At 39.7% G+C, this 23,074-nt stretch overlaps 1 protein-coding gene across 3 annotated transcripts in view; it reads right to left on the bottom strand.

Annotated features, from left to right (window-relative positions):
* foxj3 (forkhead box J3) overlaps nt 1-23,074 on the bottom strand; it is an 81,858-nt gene that overhangs the window by 48,324 nt on the left and 10,460 nt on the right. For 2 of the 3 annotated variants that reach the window (XM_044347681.1, XM_044347684.1), the window contains exon 2: nt 348-439. The exons of the other annotated variant lie outside the window; for it this stretch is intronic. The gene's annotated coding sequence lies outside the window, so the exon portion shown is untranslated. The remainder of the gene's footprint in view (nt 1-347; nt 440-23,074) is intronic. 3 annotated transcript variants of the gene reach the window in all.

Here is a 23,074-nt window from a genome sequence, read left to right as displayed (position 1 = left end):
CATATTTTGGGAAAATATTGAATGTTCTGAACACACCAAGCATGAAAGATGGATGGAAGGGACGCAAATTATTGTGCAGAAGATGTTTGAGATGTTTTGATACTTTACTCCCAGTGTCAATAGCCATGTTTGAAAAAAAAAAAACAAACATTTCTCTCCTTCAATGATAAAAATCCAACAAACTTTTTACAGCCACCTCTCAATTCTCTTGATACTCAAAAGACAGATTTGGGGTTTCACGTCTGTCTGTTCACTTGGAAAAGAACTGGTTATTTACTTTTCACTGTGCATTAATCTTCATTAACACTTGGATCATGTTTATTCACAGGTTAGAAGCAATTCCTAACCTCTGCACTCATGAGCAGACAGATAGATGAGCAGACTTGCTAACCGACTGTCGACAGGTGAGTCAGCCGAATGGGAGAACAGTTCCTCATCCCTGAAAAGACAAACAAATGAAACACAAAATATCTCCACCCTGTAACTGAAATAAAAAGGTGACTCACTGGCAGCTAATGGCGGTAATTTTCCTCTTTGAATGGCAGCCTATTGAAATATAAAACAAATTAGATTTTGAATATGTATCTATATACCTGCCTAATTGAATATCCGCAACATCACTCAAAAGGGCCCAAATGTATTATTAACGTACACCTTTAAATCAAGCTCCATCCATCTCGCTGTTAATGTTAAAGACACTGATCACAGTTCAGTCTGCAGTACATATGATTAAACGTTTACCACACTGTTAATATAAACAACGCAGAGCTTTCTAGTTTGAAATATTCAACACTCACACCACAGATAGAGCTCCATAAAAAGCTGACATTTCAGCAACAATCACTAATCTTAACCTATTCTGCTACAGTGAAGACATCACTTGCTTGTTAACGACATTGAGAGATATGTAGGATATGCAGAACGTGTCACCTCCTTCTTGAGGCATATCTAATACTTTGTCAACACCTTTCAATTTAAAGCAAACAATTCAACAGCACTACAAACCACAGCCTTCAAAATGACCAGGGATTTTATTCATTCCTGTGATGCAGAGTTGAAAAAACTGAATATAATCTTCATAAAGATTATTGCAGAGCTGTCTGCAGTAGATTTAGCTACTGTAGGTGTACAGAATAACTGGCAGCTCAGTGTAAGTATCTGTAAAATTTTAACTCCTGGTGGCCTCGGTGTAAACACAGAACCCTGAGTGTGAATGGGGGTAGCAAGGAGGAGAAAGCAGGCAGACCCTTCTGGTGGCTGCCGGAGGTGAGCTGACAGAGGCAAGGGTTGATGAAAGGCACTCCGCCCGCTACACGGAGATGCATGCCATTTGACCCTCCACGCTAATGATCCAGCTGCTACATAATCTGCGGGGCAAAGTCAGTGTCTTAATTAGAGAACCTTGGGCTGCGGCAGGAATGATGAAGCGCAACACAGCCAGGCAGTAAGGCGGCCCCCCTGCTGCCTTCATTAACCTACCAGGCTGCGGGACAGTCAGAGCAGGGACAAGCCCCAGCCTGCTGCCGCGTCAGAGAGGACTGTCTGAGTTAGAGAAGAAAAGCCAGGGGAGATGGAGCAGTAGGGGAGGGTGTGAAGGGCACAGTGATGCTGGCATCAGGCCTGGTAAAGAGCAGAAGTAGCAACAGCGTCTGCATCGGGGCCACGAGTTCAGACATTATGATTATGAGCCCAAAGGGAGCAGACTGTGATCCCACGCACACACGAAGCCGCTTTGATCTGGCTGTAGGAAAATGGGGTTCCGTCACTGTCACTGCCGCTAAAAAAAAAAAAAAAAAAAAAAAAAAGAGAGAGAGAGAAAAGAAAAAAAGAAAAATTATTTATCCCTCTCTCAACTTTAATTTGTTTTTTAGAGTGGAGCACTGAGAGCATTTTCGAGGGCTGAGAGGGAGAAATGGACGGTCAAATTCATTCTCTATTCAACACTCAAAGTTTCTTTATCCTCCGGGGATTAATGGCAGATTTAATTCTGAATGAGAAATTGAAAGCCTTTTTGAAACATCTTAATTTAAGTTCTTGACAGGACTTATCGTTTCTGCTGCCAACAGAGCATTGACAGCAAATCAGTGATTGTGTTTTGTGTCTCAGCTACTAAAGCCTAGTCCAAACGTACATGGGTATTTTTGATAACGGGGTTTTTCCCTTCTTCATTCACAAGAATCCATACAAGCACAGTTTAAAAAAAAAAAAAAAAACACACCTCTGTCGAAACGAAAACGCAGAAACACTGTCAAGAACGTGCCAAACCAACAGACAGTGATATAACCAAAACCCTAAAGCCATGTTGGCCAATCAGAAGCCTGCAAAAAAAGCTATTTCCAGTAGACTTCCTGCAATGGTGCATTCTGACACCTCTGTTCCTCAATATAGTGGAAGAGGAAGTGTAAATTTATGTGTAAACATAAAAAGTCCTGTTAGCAACGTTAGAATGAGCACTATTTTGGCCACATCCTCCATTGCACAAAATGTCACCTCGTCTACACAAAAAGAGATAACCGCACACTCTGACGTCACAAGCCAAAAGTTTTCCAAAAGGTCAGTTTTCAGTGATCTAAAATGCAATTTGCATGCGGATGAAGAGGCAAAACGCATAGAAAAAGCAATGTTTTCAAAAATACCCGTGTATGTGTGGACTAGGCTTAAGTCGATCAAACTGACAGCATGATTATTAAACATGTGCCAGGCCCTCTTTTATTCAAGAATTCCCAATGAGGCAAAAAGCTGACTAACAACCAGGGATTACTCAACACAACATACTAGATTACGTCAACGTCATCGTGTTTGGCAAGTGCGTACTGAGATGCAAGTCAGCAACTGCGTCATAAAATCAATGCAGTTCCCCATGCCCACTATTGCAAAATTAGCAAGCACTTAAAATTTTTAGTACCCCTAACAATATGTAATTAATATTTCAAGAATGATACTGTTACAATGAATGACACTTACTGTCTTCAACATTTTATATCGTAAAATGATTAACAGCTACTTAATCTAATTCTAACTGGGAAGTACGGAGGTTTTAAGTGTCTACGTGTGTTTGTATGTATATATCTGTAATTGGGTCAGTATGCTTTAAACTAAGTGCTCAGTGTGATCCAACAGCATCCGAAAACCTCCTCCCCTTACACCATCTCGATGTTGACGGTGGGAGGGCTACATCCAACAATTTTTGTAAGATTCTGAAACCGACAACAATCACACAGACTTTAGGCCATGATTAGCCAAGTGTGTGAAGGGGAAGAAAGTAAGCAGGGTTCAAGATCTCTCTTTTTGTTAATTCTTCACAACTTGTATCACACCATGAATGCCTAGGAGGAAAGGCTGTGTGCTGTTATCCCCAAATGAACAATAATCCCATCTCTCTCTCTGTGTAAGGGCAGCCCTTTATTACATCGCAGCCATTTGGACCAGCTACAAATGCTTTTGTTTCGGATGTGGTCAGACAAATATCATACGAACCAGTTTAATTTTAGCATAAGCTTTACGTGCAGAGGTTCAAACTCATTCACACGGGAGGTTTTGGTCTGACTGGGCAAGGTTTCTCTGGTGTGCTGCTGCAACCTAAATTAGAAAAACAACTTTCAAAGAAGCTATTGGGCGATTGTTCATGTAACAATTTATAAGCTTTTTACATAATCATATCATGACAAAATTCTCACATCGAAACTTTAGAGTTCACAGTTCCTGCATCCAAATATAGTTATATTTTGGTAAATGATAAACGGACTGTACTTGTATAGCGCCTTTCTAGTCTTCCAACCACTCAAAGCGCTTTTACACTACAAATCACATTCACCCATTCACACACATTCATATGCTGAATGGGTACAGGGGCTACCATGCAAGGTCCCAACCTGCCCATCAGAGGAAACTAATCATTCACACACATTCATACACTGATGGCACAGCCATCAGGAGCAATTTGGGGTAAAGTATCTTGCCCAAGGACACATCAGCATGTGTACTGGAGGAGCCGGGAATCAAACCACCGATCTTCCGATTAGTGGATGACCCGCTCTACCTCCTGAGCCACAGCTGCCCCAATTTTACCGAAATGATCACATGGGAACATCTTTATGACTTGGACACATAACATGTTTTTTAATTCTAGGATTTTGCAACTATTTTAGGGCTGCAAATAGTGATTATTTTCATTATCTATTTACTTTCTCGAGTAATTGTTTGTCTATAAAATTGAAAATGTCTTGTTTTATCTGATCAACAATCCAAAATCCAAAGATATTCAGTTTACTATCATGTATGACACATAAAAGCCTCAAATCCTCACATTTGAGAAGATGCAACCAGCACGTTTGGCATTTTTGTTTAAAAATGACTAATACCATTATTATTATCATCAAAATTGTTGCTGATTAATCTTCTGCCGATCGACTAATGAATTGATTGACTAATCGTTGCAGCTGTAAATGACTGTGTACCATGGTATTTTGATTGGTAAGTACTGTAAATATCATCCACCAGAATGCAGCACATCCGCAGGAAATGTTTAGTGATTTTGTCTTGTGTGTCTCTTTTTTTTTGGCTAGCAACAACATCTAGTGTTACAGTTTCTTGCCGTGTCCACGTAAATGCTTCATTACCACCAAGGAGAGCATATCATTTTCATTTTCTTTGCCTTCACTTACAACAGGGATGGGACGTTAACCGGTTTTACAACTTGCCACAGCAAAAAGAGCCTGATGGTAATTATAGTGTTCCATGTTTTAATTATTATTTTATTGCATCAATTCTTTTACTGTGATGATCTATTGTCCAGCAGTGACCAAACATAATCAACAGCCTCCCTAAATAGAGCGCGCAGGTGCAGCATGCAGTTTGTACTGACTACATTATTCTGCTTCAGTAAAACTACAGGAAAAGTCAGTTCAGAACGCAAGCTTTTTCACCCTCGTAAGACGAATCTGACTGATCTGGTTTCATAATATAATCATAGATAAGAACCCTAATGTGTGTAAAATACAGATGTTACAATAAGTTTTGTGTTCAGTGAGCAACATTTTAAACGTATTGTCATCTGCATGATTACAGACTGATGCTTTATGGTAAATGCAATGCAGTTAACATTTACTACAAAAGATGTAAGGCCTGTTCTTTCTACTATTTACCAATTTTCCACCATTTCTTAACAAATTTCCCCCCATTTCCTGCTGCAAGACGACAATGTTGATTGGGTAGATAGGGGAAGTAAACCCACATGAGCTGCTGATAACACTGCAGATCATCTAGAGTCCCTTAAATTATTAATGTAAAGAAAAATAATAAGTGGTGAAACTACAAAATGTATGTGCTGCTAATACATAGTTCACCTTAGCAAGCTTGTGCAATGTTTCAGCCTGTTGACTAAAAATTGGTATGTTTATTTTCATAGGAGCACGTACACAGCGTTGGCCAACGCCACATACCACAGCATTTATAGCCAAAGGTTGTTTGCAAGACCTGTCCCAACAGAATGATGTAACATTATACTTTATGAAACCGCTGAGCTTTTTCCAGAGAATACAGTGGGTGTTTCTAAATCACTGAAAGTGTTTTTTTTCTGCACTCTATGGTACAGTATGAAAAACACCTTGCAGAAGACCTGACACCTGCTGAGACAGGTAATCCATCTTAGCGAACATGCTCAATTTTGCCTTTATTAAAATTATTTTATAGTGGCTCATTAAAAAAAATGCTGATATCTTGTGTTCTGTTGTGAAGCTCTGAAACCCAGGACATCAAAAATGGATGCTAAACTGTCACTAGAATCGCTAGAAATGTTAAAACTGTCACATCTTACAGTATCCTCCTTTAATATTGAATATTTGGTGTTAAAAATTCCCCTACATGTAAAACAACAATGATGAACTCATCTGTGATTACTAAAAGACAAGCCTATTTGCAAGATTTGAGATAACCTACCCACAAAATATCAAATATTATATAATAAACTCCCGCCTCTCTAGTCAAATTCAGCCTTATTCACCTTATGAATGAAACTAACACCCTCTCTCTTTCTAGCTTTGAGCAAAAGACATTCTGCAATACAAAGGGAACTACTGACTGAAGCAGAAGTAGAGGATGTACACTAAAGGGAAGTAAGTAAAACGAAAAAGGTAAATAAAGCTGGTTTTACTGTTTGAACTACACTCCAGGTCCTCTCAGTTAAAAGAAAATCACATAAACAAAAATCTGGTTGCAGCACACATTCCCAGTGGGGAACAGCATTTAAAGACATGACATGACACCCCACAGGAAATGTTAGTCAAGGATAAGTAGCCTAACCGAAACAGACAGCATGCACACTTAATGTTTTCATCTGCCATTTCTGTTTAATAAAGTGAGGTCAATAAACTCGACTGAATTAATTTGTGCTGTGATTGACTAACCAAATCAGTTTACCTGTAAGCTAAGTGAATACAGGACCATAAAATGCAAGGATGAAAGTAGCGGACTAACTGCTAGCAAAGGCAGAAAGGACAGATTCAGATGTAGTATTAGGGGAGGGGGGAAAAAAAAAATCCATGTTTGTTGCTGGTGTGAATGAGTCAACACAGCTTGTTTGACATGGGTCCCCTGTGTCATTGTGTCTGTGCTTACTATGGCAGCCTATGGCGACGACACAAATATTAGCTGTTAGCCATAATTTCCACTTTTCTTAAAAAAAGGGAAGCTGCTTAGTGTGACCCAACAACTTGACTTCAAAGTGAACAAGATACAGATTTCCGTCACATTACCAATCGCCTGAGTAAGCTCCCTTTCTTCTGTCTGCACTGTTCACCGTGTGTAATCCGTGTAGAAACAACACAGCTACACTGCAGCAACATTGCACTTTTTAGCAGCCGCATGTACTGTATAAATATGCAGTTGCTGACCTTGTGTATGAACAGTAAGTATGACACATTTACCCAAGTCTGTTTACAATGATCAGCCAGAATCCCTGAAGGCAATAATAATAATTAAAAAAAACAACGTATGGTTAAACTATAGAATGTTTGTGCTGCAAATAGCATTTTATAATCTGATTTTCACCTGTTCTGGTAGATTTGAGCCCATTTACTTCTACATTTACTATTTTTTGTATGTTTGTTTTAATAGGGACACGTACACACAGCACTGACCAATGCCACATTACATCATTTACATATAGCCTAAGCTGGTTATAATAATAATATAATAATGTAACAATAACATAACACTTTAAATGGGGCTTGAACCCATGTTGAATAAGAAGTAGAAGACACCTGCACTATGTACATGATTCAATACAGGTTTTTACAAATATTCTAGTTTAAATATTAGCATGATTAGAGCTAAAAATCAACTCAAACAATGTGATCATTCCCAAATTATCAATTCCCTTGTTGGTCACAACATTGCTTTTGGTTGGAGACACACTCTGTAATCAATGTCTTAGTGTTTAATTAAATTATACTCATCAATTTTTAAGGGTTCTGAAAAAGAAGAGCTCTGTTTTGTTAAGTAGCCCATTGTAGTAATAAAACATAGTAGGAAACTATTTGTCTTACCCTGGGATCACTTCCAATGATCAGATATTAGAGTGAATTAAATAAAATATTTCCACCAGTGTTGGATTTATTTAAGTACAAATTCAAATTAATTAAGCTTTTCACCACACCTGAATCAGTTAGCTTTAGCAATATATCATCATACGTACTTATGTAATACATTTTTAATACACTGTTACAAATATTCTGATTTTTCTTTTGCTATTGATTCTTGATAGGCTGGTATTTCTCTTGGGATATATTTTGAGTACACTGGCACCAAGTGCAGCTGCTTTTATCAAACGTAAGGATTATTCTACTTTCACTGTAATTTCCTTCATAGATTGTAATGTGCCATTTTGAGTTTCCAGTTTGTGGTTTCAACTCAGATGTCTATGAAATCACACCTACGTGCACACAAATACACACAAACGTATTAACATCCCACCACAGCTAGCCTATTTTATTTTCTACCTAGAACATCTATCTGCCTACCTAGAACAACTTCCCCTTGAATACCTGTGCATTACTGTCATCATTTCCTCTCTGAGAAAAGAGTAGGTTATTCAGCTCACATACGCACTCCCACTTGCAGACACAGGACTGTTGATAGGTACCAGACCAGTGCTCTCCTGCACTTATCTGCAATTTCCGCGATTAATCCCCTTTTACTGCAGTCATGGATCCGTCACGGGTAACACTCCAACAGCATGTGTCTGCTCAGCTACACAGACGCAACCATTAGGACCTGTGATGGTTGTACTGCCGTATATGCTGCCACAGAACTGAAGACGTGCTGAACGCTGCATTAAAAACAATGTCACTAGGATTCAAACAGACCACAATAAATATTTACACGACTGACTGTTAAATGCTGCCCAGACTTTGGTGTGTGGAGGGAGGGAGAGAGAGGGAGAGAGGGAGGGAGAGAGAGAGAAAGAGAGAGAGAGAGAGAGAGAGAGAGAGAGAGAGAGAGAGAGAGAGAGAGAGACAGAGACACCTTATTATGACAAGAATCTTCCTGTAGTGTGATGGTAACTTGGCAAAAGGGAGGGGAATCGCTAAGCGTGCTCCCTCTGTTATGCCTGAAGATTTGGCACATGCACTCACAACAACAACAGTGATGTAACCTGGTAACAAGCCTTTGGCATCTTTACTCTCGACCGAAACCCAGGTCATACCTTCCATATCAACGGCTTTATATCCAGCGTGGGAGAAGCCCTTGTTTTCCTAGCGATTGCAAGGGGGATAAAAAAAAAAAAAAGGGAGGGGTGGGAACTCTGCTCACCTGCCCCTCAGTCAAAAGGAGACTCCTCACTTTTTCCAGCCCTTGAGGCAAAGGACTTAGGGAGATATTTTTGAGATCTCACACACTAAAATAGCAGTGTGCCTGTGTATTGTGATTGCAATGTAATCATGCAGCAAACTACCCTAAGCCTCATCTTCATTAGAAAACAAAAAGTAGGTAACAGCAATGCCAAGGCAACAGCTTTTAATGTCAGTCTTCCTTCTCAATTAAAGGCTTAATGGTTCCGCTGAAACCACTCCCAGGAAGAAAGCATTAATAACCCACTCCTTACTTGCATTTTTAGGATGTGTCAATTATCGCTTCACCGCTCACGCGGCTGAGCACATTGTTCAGCTTATTGCAGCCTACAGCCGAGCCGGGCGCCAACCGGGGCCTCCTCGCTGCTAACAGTATGTGCAAGAGTGTCTGTGTTTTACAGTGCAATCTATGTTTCAGTGTTATTAGTGGGCTATGCTGTGTTAAAGTTGGATTTTAAGAGGCAGGCAAGCAGACCTCTCCTGCTGTACTCTTAAAAAAGAAAAAATGGTATACATGCTCTTTCTGCTCCCCTACTCCCTCAATCCCACTTTGCCTGTGGTTGAACAAATCAAGTCCATAATTATTCTGCCAATCAATCGGGAGCGCAATGCAACTGTGGCTGTGGGGCAGTTAAACGCTGAGGGGAGAGAGTTGTCAACAAAGCCAAGCTAGACCCTGAGTTCCTTTAAACCCACTGAACCTAAAAAGGCAAGAGAGGCACCTTTGTCTTATTAGTCAGTGCCAAACAAAGGGAGGTCTTTTAAGTACGTGGTAAAGAGAAAATGCATCCAGCTGCTGCAGACAGGCAGCAGGCAGGCAGACCAGGCAGAGGGACGGAGGATCAGAGTAGTGGAGGATCTGGGAGTTGGCTGTGGATCAACTGAGCCGCTTCAGGCTGTCTGGAGAGGCCACAAAGCAAGCAACAGGGTTTATGACCCCTGAATGCAGACACTGTCAAACCAAGAGAGAAATTGTGGATAGATGCAGCAGTGTTACATATTAGAGATATTAGCGAGATGCTCTCAGCAGTCAGCCACTTTACATGTTAATGTGGGTTTGGTGGGGTGGATGCATATATACATAAAAGAACAGAGAGAGACAGATGAAGGGAGCACACGCAAGCATAGGGCCCTCAGCTCATTGTGCAATCTGCAGGTCAACACACACACAAAAAAAATCCCCACATACAGCATTCCAGTAATTGAATAAGCCTTTCCAGTGAATCAGTGCAGTGATCAGGAGGGGTTTGTCTCTCTGTCCCTAACAGCTTGCCTAGGAGGTGGCCTTTGTTTTGGAGGTGGCAGGGGTGCCCTGACACCGACCATGCGAACCCAATTACCCTGGTCCCACGGCCTGGGGGCCCACATTAACACACTCCCCCTGGGAGGTTGACTCCTTGCCAGCCTGGCAGCCAGCAAGATCCTGCTGCTGAATCACAAATAGATCACTTAAGGCACTGGCAGGGCAAGCAATTTGGTGGCAGTCTTGAGGGTCTATCCTCATATGCATTCGCTAGATCTAGTTCAATATCAATGTTAAATATTAAGCCGATGTTTGAGGCAAGCAGTGAGGGAAGTTTAGCTTGGGTCTGTCTGCCTGGGAGCAGCAGGCTATTCACTCCATCGCCCAAAGCAAACTCATAGCCAGAGAGCTTTGGTCCACCTGGGAGTACAATTCAGCTATTTCATGGTTTAAACGGACAAAAGTAAACGTAGTTTTGATCTAGGGCTGAAACAACCGCTTCACTGGTAGACAACAAATAAATCTGCAAATATTTAGATAACTGATTAAATCTTTCTTTTGTTAAAGATGCCAAACATTTATTGGTTTGAACTCTCAGTTGTGAGGATTTGCTGCTTTTTTTTGTCTTATATGATAATATATTGACGGTCTTTGGATTTTCAACTAATAGTCGGACAAAACAAGCTACTTGATTATGTTCACTTGGGCTTTAGGAAATTGTGACAGGCTTTTTTCACTAACTTATGACATTTTTAAGCGATTAACCGGTTGAGAAAAATCATCAATTGCGCCTCAAGTGAAAGGCATGTTCAAATATTTAATGTGATGAGAATTACAACATACAGTGTGTACTTAATGATAAAACAGTACCGTTTCAGCTAAGAAGGATTTTTTGTCCTCTTATTGAACTCAGATATAATGTGGCATGTCACTCTTCTCAGAAACAGCCGTGTATAAGCCTCATTTTCAAGTGCAACAGAGATGTGTTAAAAAGAAACCATGCTAGGTTTACCCGAGCGTGATTTAAAGGAATTACCTGGGTGGGCAATGCATGTTCTCAGAGTGCTACACAGAGCAGGAATCAGGTCATGAATTTCAAATTTAGACAGTGGATCAACATTGGCAGCTCTGAAGCTGGAGCTGAGAGGTGCAGCAACAACACCAGTTTAACTAAGACAGAGTACTCCACTTTCAAAGCCATAAAATACAAAGTAAAAACAAAATTCAAAAGAGTTGAAATAGCTTGAGGTTTTGGTAGGTTGTTAGATGTTCCTCTCACGTAAAGCCTTAAAATTGTCTTCATTTAGGATGGCACTAGAGCTGGGGTTATAATTAAAATCGTTTTGCTTTTTAATCAATATTCAATCTCTCAGAAATAATTAACAGCGTATTAAAGAGTTTACTGCCTGACGGAGCTGGATGCCTCTACATCATTAAGCTGTTGAAGCTCTGCTCTTTGACTCTTCATGTCCCATTTCACTGGTTTACTGCGCCTCCGTACAGGCTCTTTAAAATGCTCCTAGAGTCATACTGTACCTGCAGATAATAACACAGCCCACCGATAACATGCAGTGTGTACACTCTCACTGAGACATGCCTTTTTAAGATGAAACACGTAAACACTACATGAGTGAACATGAACGTGACAAATGTAAGGCTTTCGCACGTCTACTGAATGCACAACCTCTACAAGAAATAGCAGAAATAGGAAATAACAGAAATCTATGATCAAGGTTTTCAGGGCTGCTGAGGGGCGGCCACCCGGCATAAATCTATGACCTTTCCCCTGAGTGATAATGCAGTCTGCACTGGAAGTTGCACAACAACACGGCACAGAACAAATTAGAGGGATTAGAAGTCACAGGTCAGTAGTTTCATATTTTCTTGGTGCTCCATCTTCTGCTTTACTAAGATATTGTAGCTGAACAGACAGCTCTGCCAGTATCAGGTTTTAACCTCCAGACTCATTCACTATCACACAATGACACATCAACATATACATGCAAACACAAAGCCAAGTGGAATATAGTAGGGTGGGATTCACAGATGAACTCACAATACCATGATAATATCAAGATATTCTTCCCACGATAACGATATATCACAACAAAGGCAATTCTGCAATACACGATATATCACAAAGAAATAATCAACAATATATCACAATATTTGTAACTGAAGAAAGAAAAAATATTTCAAAGAGCAGGAAATAGTCAATAATGTACAATTTTTAACAGTACATTTGTTTCACTGAAAAGAAATGCCGCCAAGTATAAATATCAGAACACTGATGACTGTAGCTTCAGTATAAATATCACAACAGTGACCACGTTTACATGCACAAAATACTCTTTTTACCCTTATTCCAAAAATGACAATATTCCTACTAAGCTGTTTACATGGCTAATGAAAATGAATATTCCACTAATATTCCTGTTTACATGCAGCCGTGCCTACTCCGTCTATCACGTCAAAATATGGAAAAATGGAACGGTTGGAGCCATTTTTGCCATTTTGCTTCTTTGCATCAAAATCAATACTTGGCGCCGGTGTATCGATAACATATTGCAAGTGGAAATATCGCAATATGTTTCAATATGAATTTTTTTGTCCCACTCCTAGAATATAGCACGACTGATCAACCGTCTGCTCAATCAAATTAAATCACATACGTGCAGAGACGGTTACAACAGAAACCGTCTAAGCAGTGTTGCAGGACACAATATGAAGACACTCCAATCAGCTGTTGAATTTAACCAGTGCTGTCTTACGTCACTAGGAATCGTCTGTGTTTATACAAGCTAATAAATTCCTTGGGCATTCTCCAGATGACTTCCGTGGTAATTTTGGAGAAGCTTGTTTTCGTCTACTGCTGATAAAGAAGAGAAAAGTTGAGTAAAATATGAGACTGAGGCCTGCTACAGCACAGTATGACAGACCAGAAATTTGTTTACACGTGGAACGGACAGCTGTCGCTGTCTATACCTGTTCTCTTCACCCTGTTCGGTCCACATCATTTCAATTAATTTGGTTTCCTGGAGACAATGTTGCTATTTATCTATTTATCTGGGTGTGGATGGGGGAGAGGTAGCAGCAGTCATTGTTGGTTTAAGCTCTGCAGTGAAAATACCTCCTGGCAAAAAAAAAAGGATTCATCACTATGAGGTTACTGCCTTACAAGAGCCACAATAGGTCAACATAAATCCAGAGGATTACACATAATAACAGCAGAAACGTGAGTTAGGCCGTGAATCAAAAGTTGTTGGCTTTCAGTTCTTAACTGACAAGACAAGATTTGGTTTCAATTCAAAAACAGTGACACTAAACCACTAATGCCTCTGAAAAGGAGATATCAGGCAAATGATGGATTTGCTCCTGGCATTATCTGGGCACAAGTCACAAATGAGCAAGCCAGCAACACGTGCCATCCTGATACAGCAGAGAAACGAAGATATGCACAAATCATGACAAATTTAAACTTGATATATATCTATCATCCAACACAATTTATGGCCTTGAATTACACATCTCTTATGTACATTGATTTTGGTCAGATTCTAGAAAAAAGTAAGAAAAAATGCTTTAGGTGTTGAAGGAAAAACTACAATTTTTAGATTTATCAGAGAACACCACACTGCTACAGAATAGCAGCTATTTGAAAAATGAAAACATTACTGAAAAGTGTTACGGTTTATCATTTACACTCCTTATCTTACACTTACCAAAATCAAACCAGATAGATACTGGCTATTTCGCACCAGCACATGGATGCACCATGTTATCAGACTTTTCTTATCAGATGTATTGGGCAATATGCAAAACACTAAGACTACATGCAGGGGCCTAGATTATTAAAAAGTTGCAAGTGTGTAGAAAAAGGAAAAGATTGCTAGTTGGCTAAATCCTAACACTGAACTGTATTAGATCTATCATTTTAAACAACAAATATTACACATTCTCAACCTAAATTTCAATATTACTTACAATGAAACTGATGCTGTTGCTCAGTTTGTTGTAAACAACACGAGTAACCCTTGACTTCATTTACCACTCAGCACGCATGTTTACTGAGAATGAGCAATACTCAACCTGTTAGTCAGTTTGTGACAAGTAAAGGCCAAAGCATCCTCAGACAGCCTGAGGAACTCCGATGACGTCCCCACCCAGCACTCCCATTGATAGCCCAGCCCATCAGAAGTAACACAGGAATTCCCTTCAGTGTGAAGACGCAGCCAGGCAACAATCTGAGAGTTTTGTCTGACAGCAGCCTGGAGCAGAAGGAGATACTGTAGTAATATTGTGAAATTGGTTGTGGTGTTTCCAATGGGGAACCTCTAATTTCAGAGGAAGAAGGTGTCGACGCTGTGTGGGCAGCTGACATTTAATTTCTGCTCTAGCATTATTTTGGCCACGATGGGTCAACAGCCTCCCTATCAGCTTGTGAAATTGGTTGATTCTGGCATCTGTTTAGTCAGTTAATATCAAATATGTCAGAACATTCGAGACACTGATCACTTTATTGTCTCATTTAATATCAGATACTGACTTTTTGACGGCAAAGAGCTTTTTTGAGAGACTCGGGTATTTTACCTGTATATCAACCACAGGAACCTTGGTCCAACTTAAGTTTCCAGACCTCCAAAAGTCCCTGCTGTCAGTGTGGGAAGTTTGTATTTCTGTTTGTGGTGTGAGAAATACGCCACAAACAAAAGCCTCAGACTACAAGTGTGTATAGCATTCATTCTGACAGCAACAAAGCACGGGTTGTCACTTTCATTAATATTAGGACTAGTGATACCAATTAAATTATTTTAATGTTGCTGATGAACAGTTATTTAGCTGACTAGTTTAAAAAAGAAGAGTAAATAAGCAAAGAGCAGCATGTGTGAGAAATGAAACTTAACTGTATTTGACAATTGCTTCAATCTGATTATGTACTAAACACTCAGCAGATCCTCTCTATGTTGAGGATGGATGTCTAGTCTTTCTAGGGTTTTCTCTTTCAGCCTCTGCACATCTCCTTTCCAATATGTCGCACAACATTACATTACAACTCTCTGTTGTGTCAGACAAAGCTTTTTAATCCATTATCGGTGTAATTTGCCTAATCCTCATGAGTTAGTTCTTCACTTTTAGATCCTGAGGCTTATAGTTTCTGGGTCAAAATGGACCACAAGTCTTACTACTGTGCCCCATGAATAGTTATAGAGGGTTAAAGACCCCTTGACATATTGTAGGTGTCAGCTTATGTGAAGTGGCTGTTAACCTCCAATCGATCTGCAGAGCTCATCAAAAGTCTTGAGTGCTTTACATTATTGGATGGAGACCGAGGCCAACGCATCCCAACATTGACTGGGGATTTAATTCTTTATGAGTGAATAAAATCACATTTACAAAGCTATTGGACAGCCCGGCACAGACTAATGGGGTTTATGACACACTTCACGGACTGCAGCGTTGATGACAGGTGAAATATTCCTGCTGCATCCTCACGTTAGTCAAGGAACCCATGTCCACAGCACCTTACCCAACCATCTTCATAACTCACGTCTAGTAGGGAAGGGTAAGAAAACTTCTGTAGAAACACTATGAGTCAACGTTCCACTGTAAATCAACTGAGTTTTCTTCAATTCTGTGATTTTATCTTGAAATTAGTAGTGTGATCCTTCTTATCAAGAGGTACGGTCACTCAAAACGTCTTTTGTAGTGATAGGTAGGGATGGGTATCAAGAACCGGTGCTAAATTGGTACCGGTTCCTAACTGGTCAATACCAAAATATTGATAAGCTCCTGGACAAATGGCGCTGCTATCGGTATTTATGTTGTTATGTTAATTCATTCTAACATAGCTGACGTAGGTGTTGGAAATGCACCTTAATGCTGGTTGCCAATGCCCGGAGGAAGAGAGGCCTTGCCCGGGCTTGTCAGGCTCCAAGATGACGTTATCCTCTGCCTTCTGCTTAGGTGCTGAGTTTACAGCTCATAGCAACTTAATACAAAATAGTCTCTGACTTTTGTTTGTCAAGAAGTATCTAGTGTTGGCAAAAACTGTTGCCAATACCATGACATCACCATGTCATATCACCATGACATCACTACCGCTAAGGAGATAGCACTCATTAGCTCAGAGGGCTAACTTTGCTTGTTTACTATATAACATGAATGTCGCCGCCCTTGACAAATCCACTGGTTGAAAAGTAGGTAGAGTTTCTGTCAGCCAAGATTTTCTTTGGATGAGTACAGCACTAATCGTTATAAAAATAAGTGTAGTTATTAACTTAGGACACAGTGCTGGTTTTAAGCACTTCTAATTAAATATGTCATAAATAAATAACTGTTGAATCTTTTCACATTTTTTCATGTCATGTCTTTAGAGTATCAATAAGTATCAGTACCAATAAGCAGTATCGGTATCAATAAAATCCTAACAATACCCATCCCTAGTGATAGGTTAACATGTTACCTACTTGTAGAAAACTGTAAAATGTAAACACAGATCTTCGGATTACATTAACAAGTGTTTTAGGATGCTAAACTTTTAACAGAATCCATTCAAAAGCCTCATTACATTTGCAAACAGTGATGATGATCATGCACTGAGGTTTTTTTTTTGTTGTTTTTTTTTTTTTTTTTTTTTTTTCACACCACGTCTTGCTGGTGTAAAAGATAAGGCTAATTAACGTGGCACCATTTGCATCTTTACCTCAGTGTTTCAGCGGCAAAGGGAAGAGAGCAGCCACAGCAGGCTAATGAATGTTTGATTTGAAAGAGAAGACTTCCTGTCACTTCCAACAATCCTGACATAACCCTCTCCTAAACCCCTTAAATTCTCGTGCTCTGCTATCTGGCACGGCTGTCAGAGTCTCACCTTTTCCCCCACCTTCCCTCTCTCCACTTTAAATTCCTGAGTTCATCCCCCCCCTCCTCCCTCCTCGCTCCCCACTACCACCACCACCACCACCACCACCACCACACAGGCTGCGCTCATTACAGCGGATTTGCATGTCTGCTCCGGAGCCGTATGAGAGGAGATGAAACAGAACTCCCAGTGGCTGCCTCTGCAGAGCTTCACTCATCTGACAGAAAGAGCTCCACTTTGGGCCCCAGACACAGCCAGTAAACAAATGCAGGCTTCTTAAAGGGGCCATACGCATGCACACACATACAAACAAACAAACAAACACAAAGATACTGCCCCGGAAAGAATTTACGCTGCACAGTATTCAGTTTAAATTTATCAATATGCAGGAAACAAATTGAAACACAGAAGTCTACCTTCCAGTGCATTGCTTCCCTCCCTGCATGTTACCAATCAAGCCTGCTCAGCTGAGAAGGATGAGACCACAAGTCATGTTACTGTCTCATCAGTCAGCAATCCTTCTGAGATCCCACCCAGGACCAATGACCATCTATTTCATTTGCATATCTTGGTCTCTAAACCCGTCCTTATGATTTTATTTCAGCAAATTTGTGAGACAGCCGGGTGATAATTCAGTAATTTTTTTCCAACAATCTTTATAATAGTATCAAGACCAAATTCTCAAGTTGAGATCATTTCAGTTTTAACAAACTCTGTCTTACCATGCAATCTTAAATACTTGAGAGCTTTTTTAAGTGTAGGATATTGGGGTTTTTTTGTACAATATTAGCGCTGCTGTAATCAGACGACAAGTCCATTACTCAACTGATTTAACTGCCAACAATTCTTGGGCTTTCCTGCTGGTCCCAGCTTCTGAAATTTGAGGATCTGCTTTTCTCTATTTTATATCATTGTAACTTATAGGGGACATTTCACGCTGTATGTGATTTTCTGTCATTTATATACTGTTATGATGTTGTATGTCTATGTTAAAAGGTAGAGTCAGTGATTCTAGAGAGAGATTGCTCAATACACTTTTTGTCAAATTCAGCGAACATCTCCTCACGGTCTGCTAGCTGTCTGTTCTGTGTTTTGGTTAAAACTGGTGTTCATACACAGCTTGCCATGGCAAGGTGCATCCATGAATTTGGGGAGGCAGACCTTCTGAAGGAGCATGAAGGGAGGGGTGTATTTGTTTGGGTGTTTAGTTCAAATATCAACAGCCGTTTCCCAGAATGACCGACTCGACCTTCAAACACAGTCAAAGTTCCAAAACATGAAGTAAACGTATGTAAAAATGCTGCCTTCAAGTCAAAAGCTCGGGCTTCAGCCTGCTCTGAATGCTTAGCTTGCAAAGTTATCGCTACTTCCTCCTTGTGATGACATCATATTGTTTGTGCATACCCGCTGTCATGAGATAGATGCGTAGGAGAGGGACGAATGAATCAAAACGTTGCAAACAAACCCTTGCACACTGTCTAACTTGCAATGACTACCACTGCACCGCAAGTTAGACAGTGTGCAAAAGTTCATTTGCAACTTTGATCTAAGAAAGGGGAAAAGAAGTGCGAGGGGCTGCATAAAAGCTAGTGTCAGATAAATAGGGAGTTTTTTGAACTGTAAATCATGCAAAAATATTCCAGTAGAGCCCCAGAATATATACAAAGACGTGGAAATGTCCATGATGACTGTTCTATGTGTTTTGGACTGTTGGTCAGACAAAACAAGCAACTTAAAGATATTACCTTGAATGAATTGGGGTTTTTTTGTTTGTTTGTTTATTTGTTTTTTACCATTTTCTGACCTTTTTATCAACTTAACTATTTTAATCAAAAAAATATTTGCAGATTAATTGATCATGAAAATAACCGTTATTTGGAGCCTTACGGGAAACTGTTATAGTTAAACCCAACCATGTGATTTTGAATATATAATGAACATTGTAACATTAGAAATAATGCTCTCCTCTAATAATTATTGTGATAATAATTGTGTCCATATCCACCCCTCTCTCGATCCCTGTCAGTGTTTTCCCTATATTCATTTAGCAGCGGCGCATTGCTAAAATTTCAGACGATCATTAATATCAACGAGCTACTAATGATTTTCACTCGCACACTGTGCAACACCCTACGTTATTGTGGATTTTCTTTAGTCATCCTCCTTCTCTTCGTTCTTCAAAGGCAATAAGGCAGCGCGTGTGTGTGTAAATGTGTGCGTGTAGTTGCGCGAGCGCAGAGGGCGAGCGGCAGAAACATGACGTGAACACAAGCGGAGCAGAGGAAAAGTTTAGCAGTAAGTTGTCAATCTGACAGTAAATGTACAGTACAGACTGTTTGTCAGTTACTAAATGCTGCAGCTCCTCAAGACAAATAAAATACACACCTATTGAAGGGGGTTAGCCCCAAAGTTAGCAACAATGCGTTAGCTTAACTTGACCAGGCTCACTGAAGGTGGACTGACTTTTAAGGTGGACCAGCAATTCTCATTTTAGTGTCAGTCTCAGCCGCTGTTTAACAGAGAACGGAGAAATGTCTGGCTGATGAGTCTCTGTCTTGAGTTTTTCATATGTCCTCTGCATATGACAACAACGCAGTCAACCTAGGGGAAACACTGCCTGTGTTTCCTCTTTTTCTCTCTGCACTGACTGTCAAATAAAGGCAAAAAGCCAAAAGAAAATAATCTTTAAAAAGAAAGGGGGGGGAGGGCATATCACCATATCACAGGCCTCTAGTTTTAACAGCAGAGGGAAGACGGAGTTTCATCACAGTTCACAGGATTTGTAGCTGTTAATATGACTAACCTCTATGAACTACAGCAATCTACACCGTGCTCTACTCGCATGTGGTTTAACTGTAAAAACACTAAAACCACAAAATTCCTGAAAGAATGACTGACTGGCTGTTTGGAGTCACTGGTTGGAGTGAGACGGGCGTTTCAGACTCATCATCTTCATTTTTAGTAAAAGTTGGTAAAATAGCATTTTACAATGCACAAATGCATAAACTAACTCATTTTGATACTACCATTCATTCCTTAACCACTGCAAATTTTAACCACAAACACAAATAGCGTGTCAGCTTCTTGGTCAGCAGTGAGTAATTGTCACACACAAAAAAAAAAAATAGCAAAACCACAATAAAAGGGAATAAAAGTCCAAGTTTTGTTCTTGGTCCACTTCAAATGAGGTGCTCTTGTTCAGGATGACTCACTTGGTGAAAGTGGTGCATCATGTGCCATGAGACATGAGTCACTGTGAAAGAGAAGGGCAGAGAGACCTATGCCGCTGACCTGACCTGTATTGTTCCCCAATGACCACAGACCTCACTTTTAGTAAAGCAGCACTAACCCTTACTGAACTGCAAACTATGGAAGATAAAGGTCACTCAGAAAACATGTTTTATGTGTCATATTTCATGTCCATATTTTATTCATTTACTTTAAATCAACAAACACATCCTGCTGCTATGAACAGTCTAATTGTGCTGTTGGAAATGCATTTATTGCCTCATCGACGAGGAAATTCCTACTCCGAACACTATGACTCATAAGGATATGACTGCTTACTAAGTGGATAAATAAAATAAAGAGAAATCAAAAATGAGAACTTGGACAGTATTTTTGATTCAAGACTTTCAGATCCATATTCTCAGAAAGTTGCATCATTAGGATGAGAATATATATATATATATATATATATTTACAGATGATAGAAAACAACTTCATCACTACTAACACACTCTATTTGGACACTGAATATTTGAAGATATTATAACATGATTATTACCCCAACACAAACCCAGAGGTTGTCCACTGTGCTGCCTAAAATTAAATTATCTTTTAACACAATATTCTACCAGAAAAGTGTCCAGACGAATAACAAGGTGTAGGGTGTAGGGGTCAACCGGTTATCGAGCTGGCCGATTATTTGATCTGATTATTCAACATTTTTACAATTATCTGAATCTTTATTTTTTTATCTAATTGCTGATAAAATAAATTAATTTAAAAATGTCCTATTTTGGCTCTGATGTAGCCGCCTCTCTCTGTCTGTAGCTGTAGTCACCACTCTGTGGTCTCGAGCAATGTCTCGCCCACGGCACTGTCTGATTGGTTACACGTCACGAGTAACAGCCTATTGACACTGAAGGCTGCTGTGCCACAGACGGGCACAGAGGACGCATTTGTAGACTGGAGGAGCTCCAGTGAGCGAGAGCAGAGCTGGGTTTCGAAGGTCTAAAGTTGCAGTAAACATCACAATCTTATGATTATGATGATGCCCAGTTTCCCAGTTACACCACTGAAAATGCACTTTGTTGCAGTGACATACAGTAAACTATAACGAGATAATTGAGTTTACTTATGTAGCGATAGCTATATCTTTGAGTAACGTTGGTGCCAGTGCAACTGGAACTTATTTTAGCTACTATATTGTGAAAGTAACATTACTCGCCCGTATGAGTTGGTGTTTTTACATGTTATAAGTAGCGGATGGTCATAATAACGTAAGCTAATGTTGAGTCTCGTAGAGCTAACTTGAATGCGATAGGGAACGTCAACAAGTTCATTTGTTGATCCATAATTTAGCCAGCTGACTAGCAAAAAAATTGATAGGATATAACGTATTTCTTACATGTCACTTACCAGGGGCCAGTCATACTCTCAGTCTCAACCCACGACTACTAGTAACGTTACTGCAGTGTGTCCTGAAGCCGTCTCTGACTCTGTTTCTTGTGGAGAGATGCAGGATATTGTTGTAAGAGACTTTAGATGTAAGGGAACTGCATCTAGGGCCTGTTAATCCATACACGGAGTGCATGGATGGTGTACAGTTGTCACTTCTATTGCTATTGTACATATTCAGCTATAGTAATCATTAGTAATGAAATATCCTAGTTTTGAATGACAGGATCCCTGCTATCACATGTTGTTAATATATAACATTTAAATAACAAACCAACTAAAGGTTTTCCAAAGCTATTTTGCTGTAATAAATGAAGCATAATCATGCGTTAAACATATGTCAGCCTGCGGCCCCACTTTTAACTCTCTCTCTTTCTCTAAACCCTCATTGCAGATGAACGCACTAAAGCAAAGGTCTAAAAGCGCAGTTTGGGAGTATTACACTCAGCCAACACCAGGGAAGGCAGTCTGCAACACATGCAAAGAAGGTCACTGGAGAGCACGCTGAGCAACTCTGCTTTCTGCACCACAATCTGGTGCTGCTGAGCTGGGACTACTAATTGAGACTCGGATTTCAGTACAAATTTAAGTTTTGCTAGTTTTATTTATTTTTACTTTATAAAACTTTGGGGGAGCTATTTATTTATTTATTTATTTCGAATTTCAGTTAACTTTATGAGAAATGCTGCTTGGAGATTGCTGCACTTTTTTTGTTTTAAAATAATGTTGAAAAGCTGTGTTTTAATTAAACATATGCTCAAAAGGCATTTCAACAAAGTTTTGTGCTGGAGTTTGTGTTATTCTAAGCTTTGACACCAAGATTTTAATTTTTACTACAAATGTATATCGCTTCCAAATATCAGTCACCTTGATTACTAATAATCAGTATCGGCCCTGAAAAAAACATATCAGTCAACCTCTAGTAGGGTGTATCATAAATTAATATAAATACAAATGAACACAATTGATACCTCTTGACTGAATGTCGAGGTGTCTGTGAAACCACAAAAAATAAATGTGTTCGCTGCTATTCAGAAATGAGAGTTCAGCGTTTTACCTTGAAAGCTTTTTTTGTTTGGGTTGAACTTTCCCAGATTCAAAGGTGGCAGCGGTCGTGGTTGGGGTGGCACTGACGTCATAAGAATCCTACTGCCACCACAACATATAGCTTATAACCAAACATGCAACTCCCACAAACTCAAATGGGACTTTTTTTATTAGGGCGCTTTTTCTGATTTATGTCATAAGTTAAACCTACTGTACGACAAAAGGATTATAGTTTGTCGGCTGTTCCTGTTTAACAACAAAAGCAATTTCTTGTTCAAGCTGTCATTATTATTTTTATGCAGTACGTCTGACAGATTAGCAATTGCTGCAATGTATGGACAGAGCAGCCACAATGTTTATTATGGCTCAAGATATGATAAAAAAGTAAAAACA

The sequence above is a fragment of the Thunnus albacares genome, chromosome 4, assembly GCF_914725855.1.
Source record: "Thunnus albacares chromosome 4, fThuAlb1.1, whole genome shotgun sequence".
Taxonomy (NCBI): domain Eukaryota; kingdom Metazoa; phylum Chordata; class Actinopteri; order Scombriformes; family Scombridae; genus Thunnus; species Thunnus albacares.
Note: the sequence above shows the minus strand (reverse complement) of the source record. Positions and strands in the feature narration are given on the sequence as shown.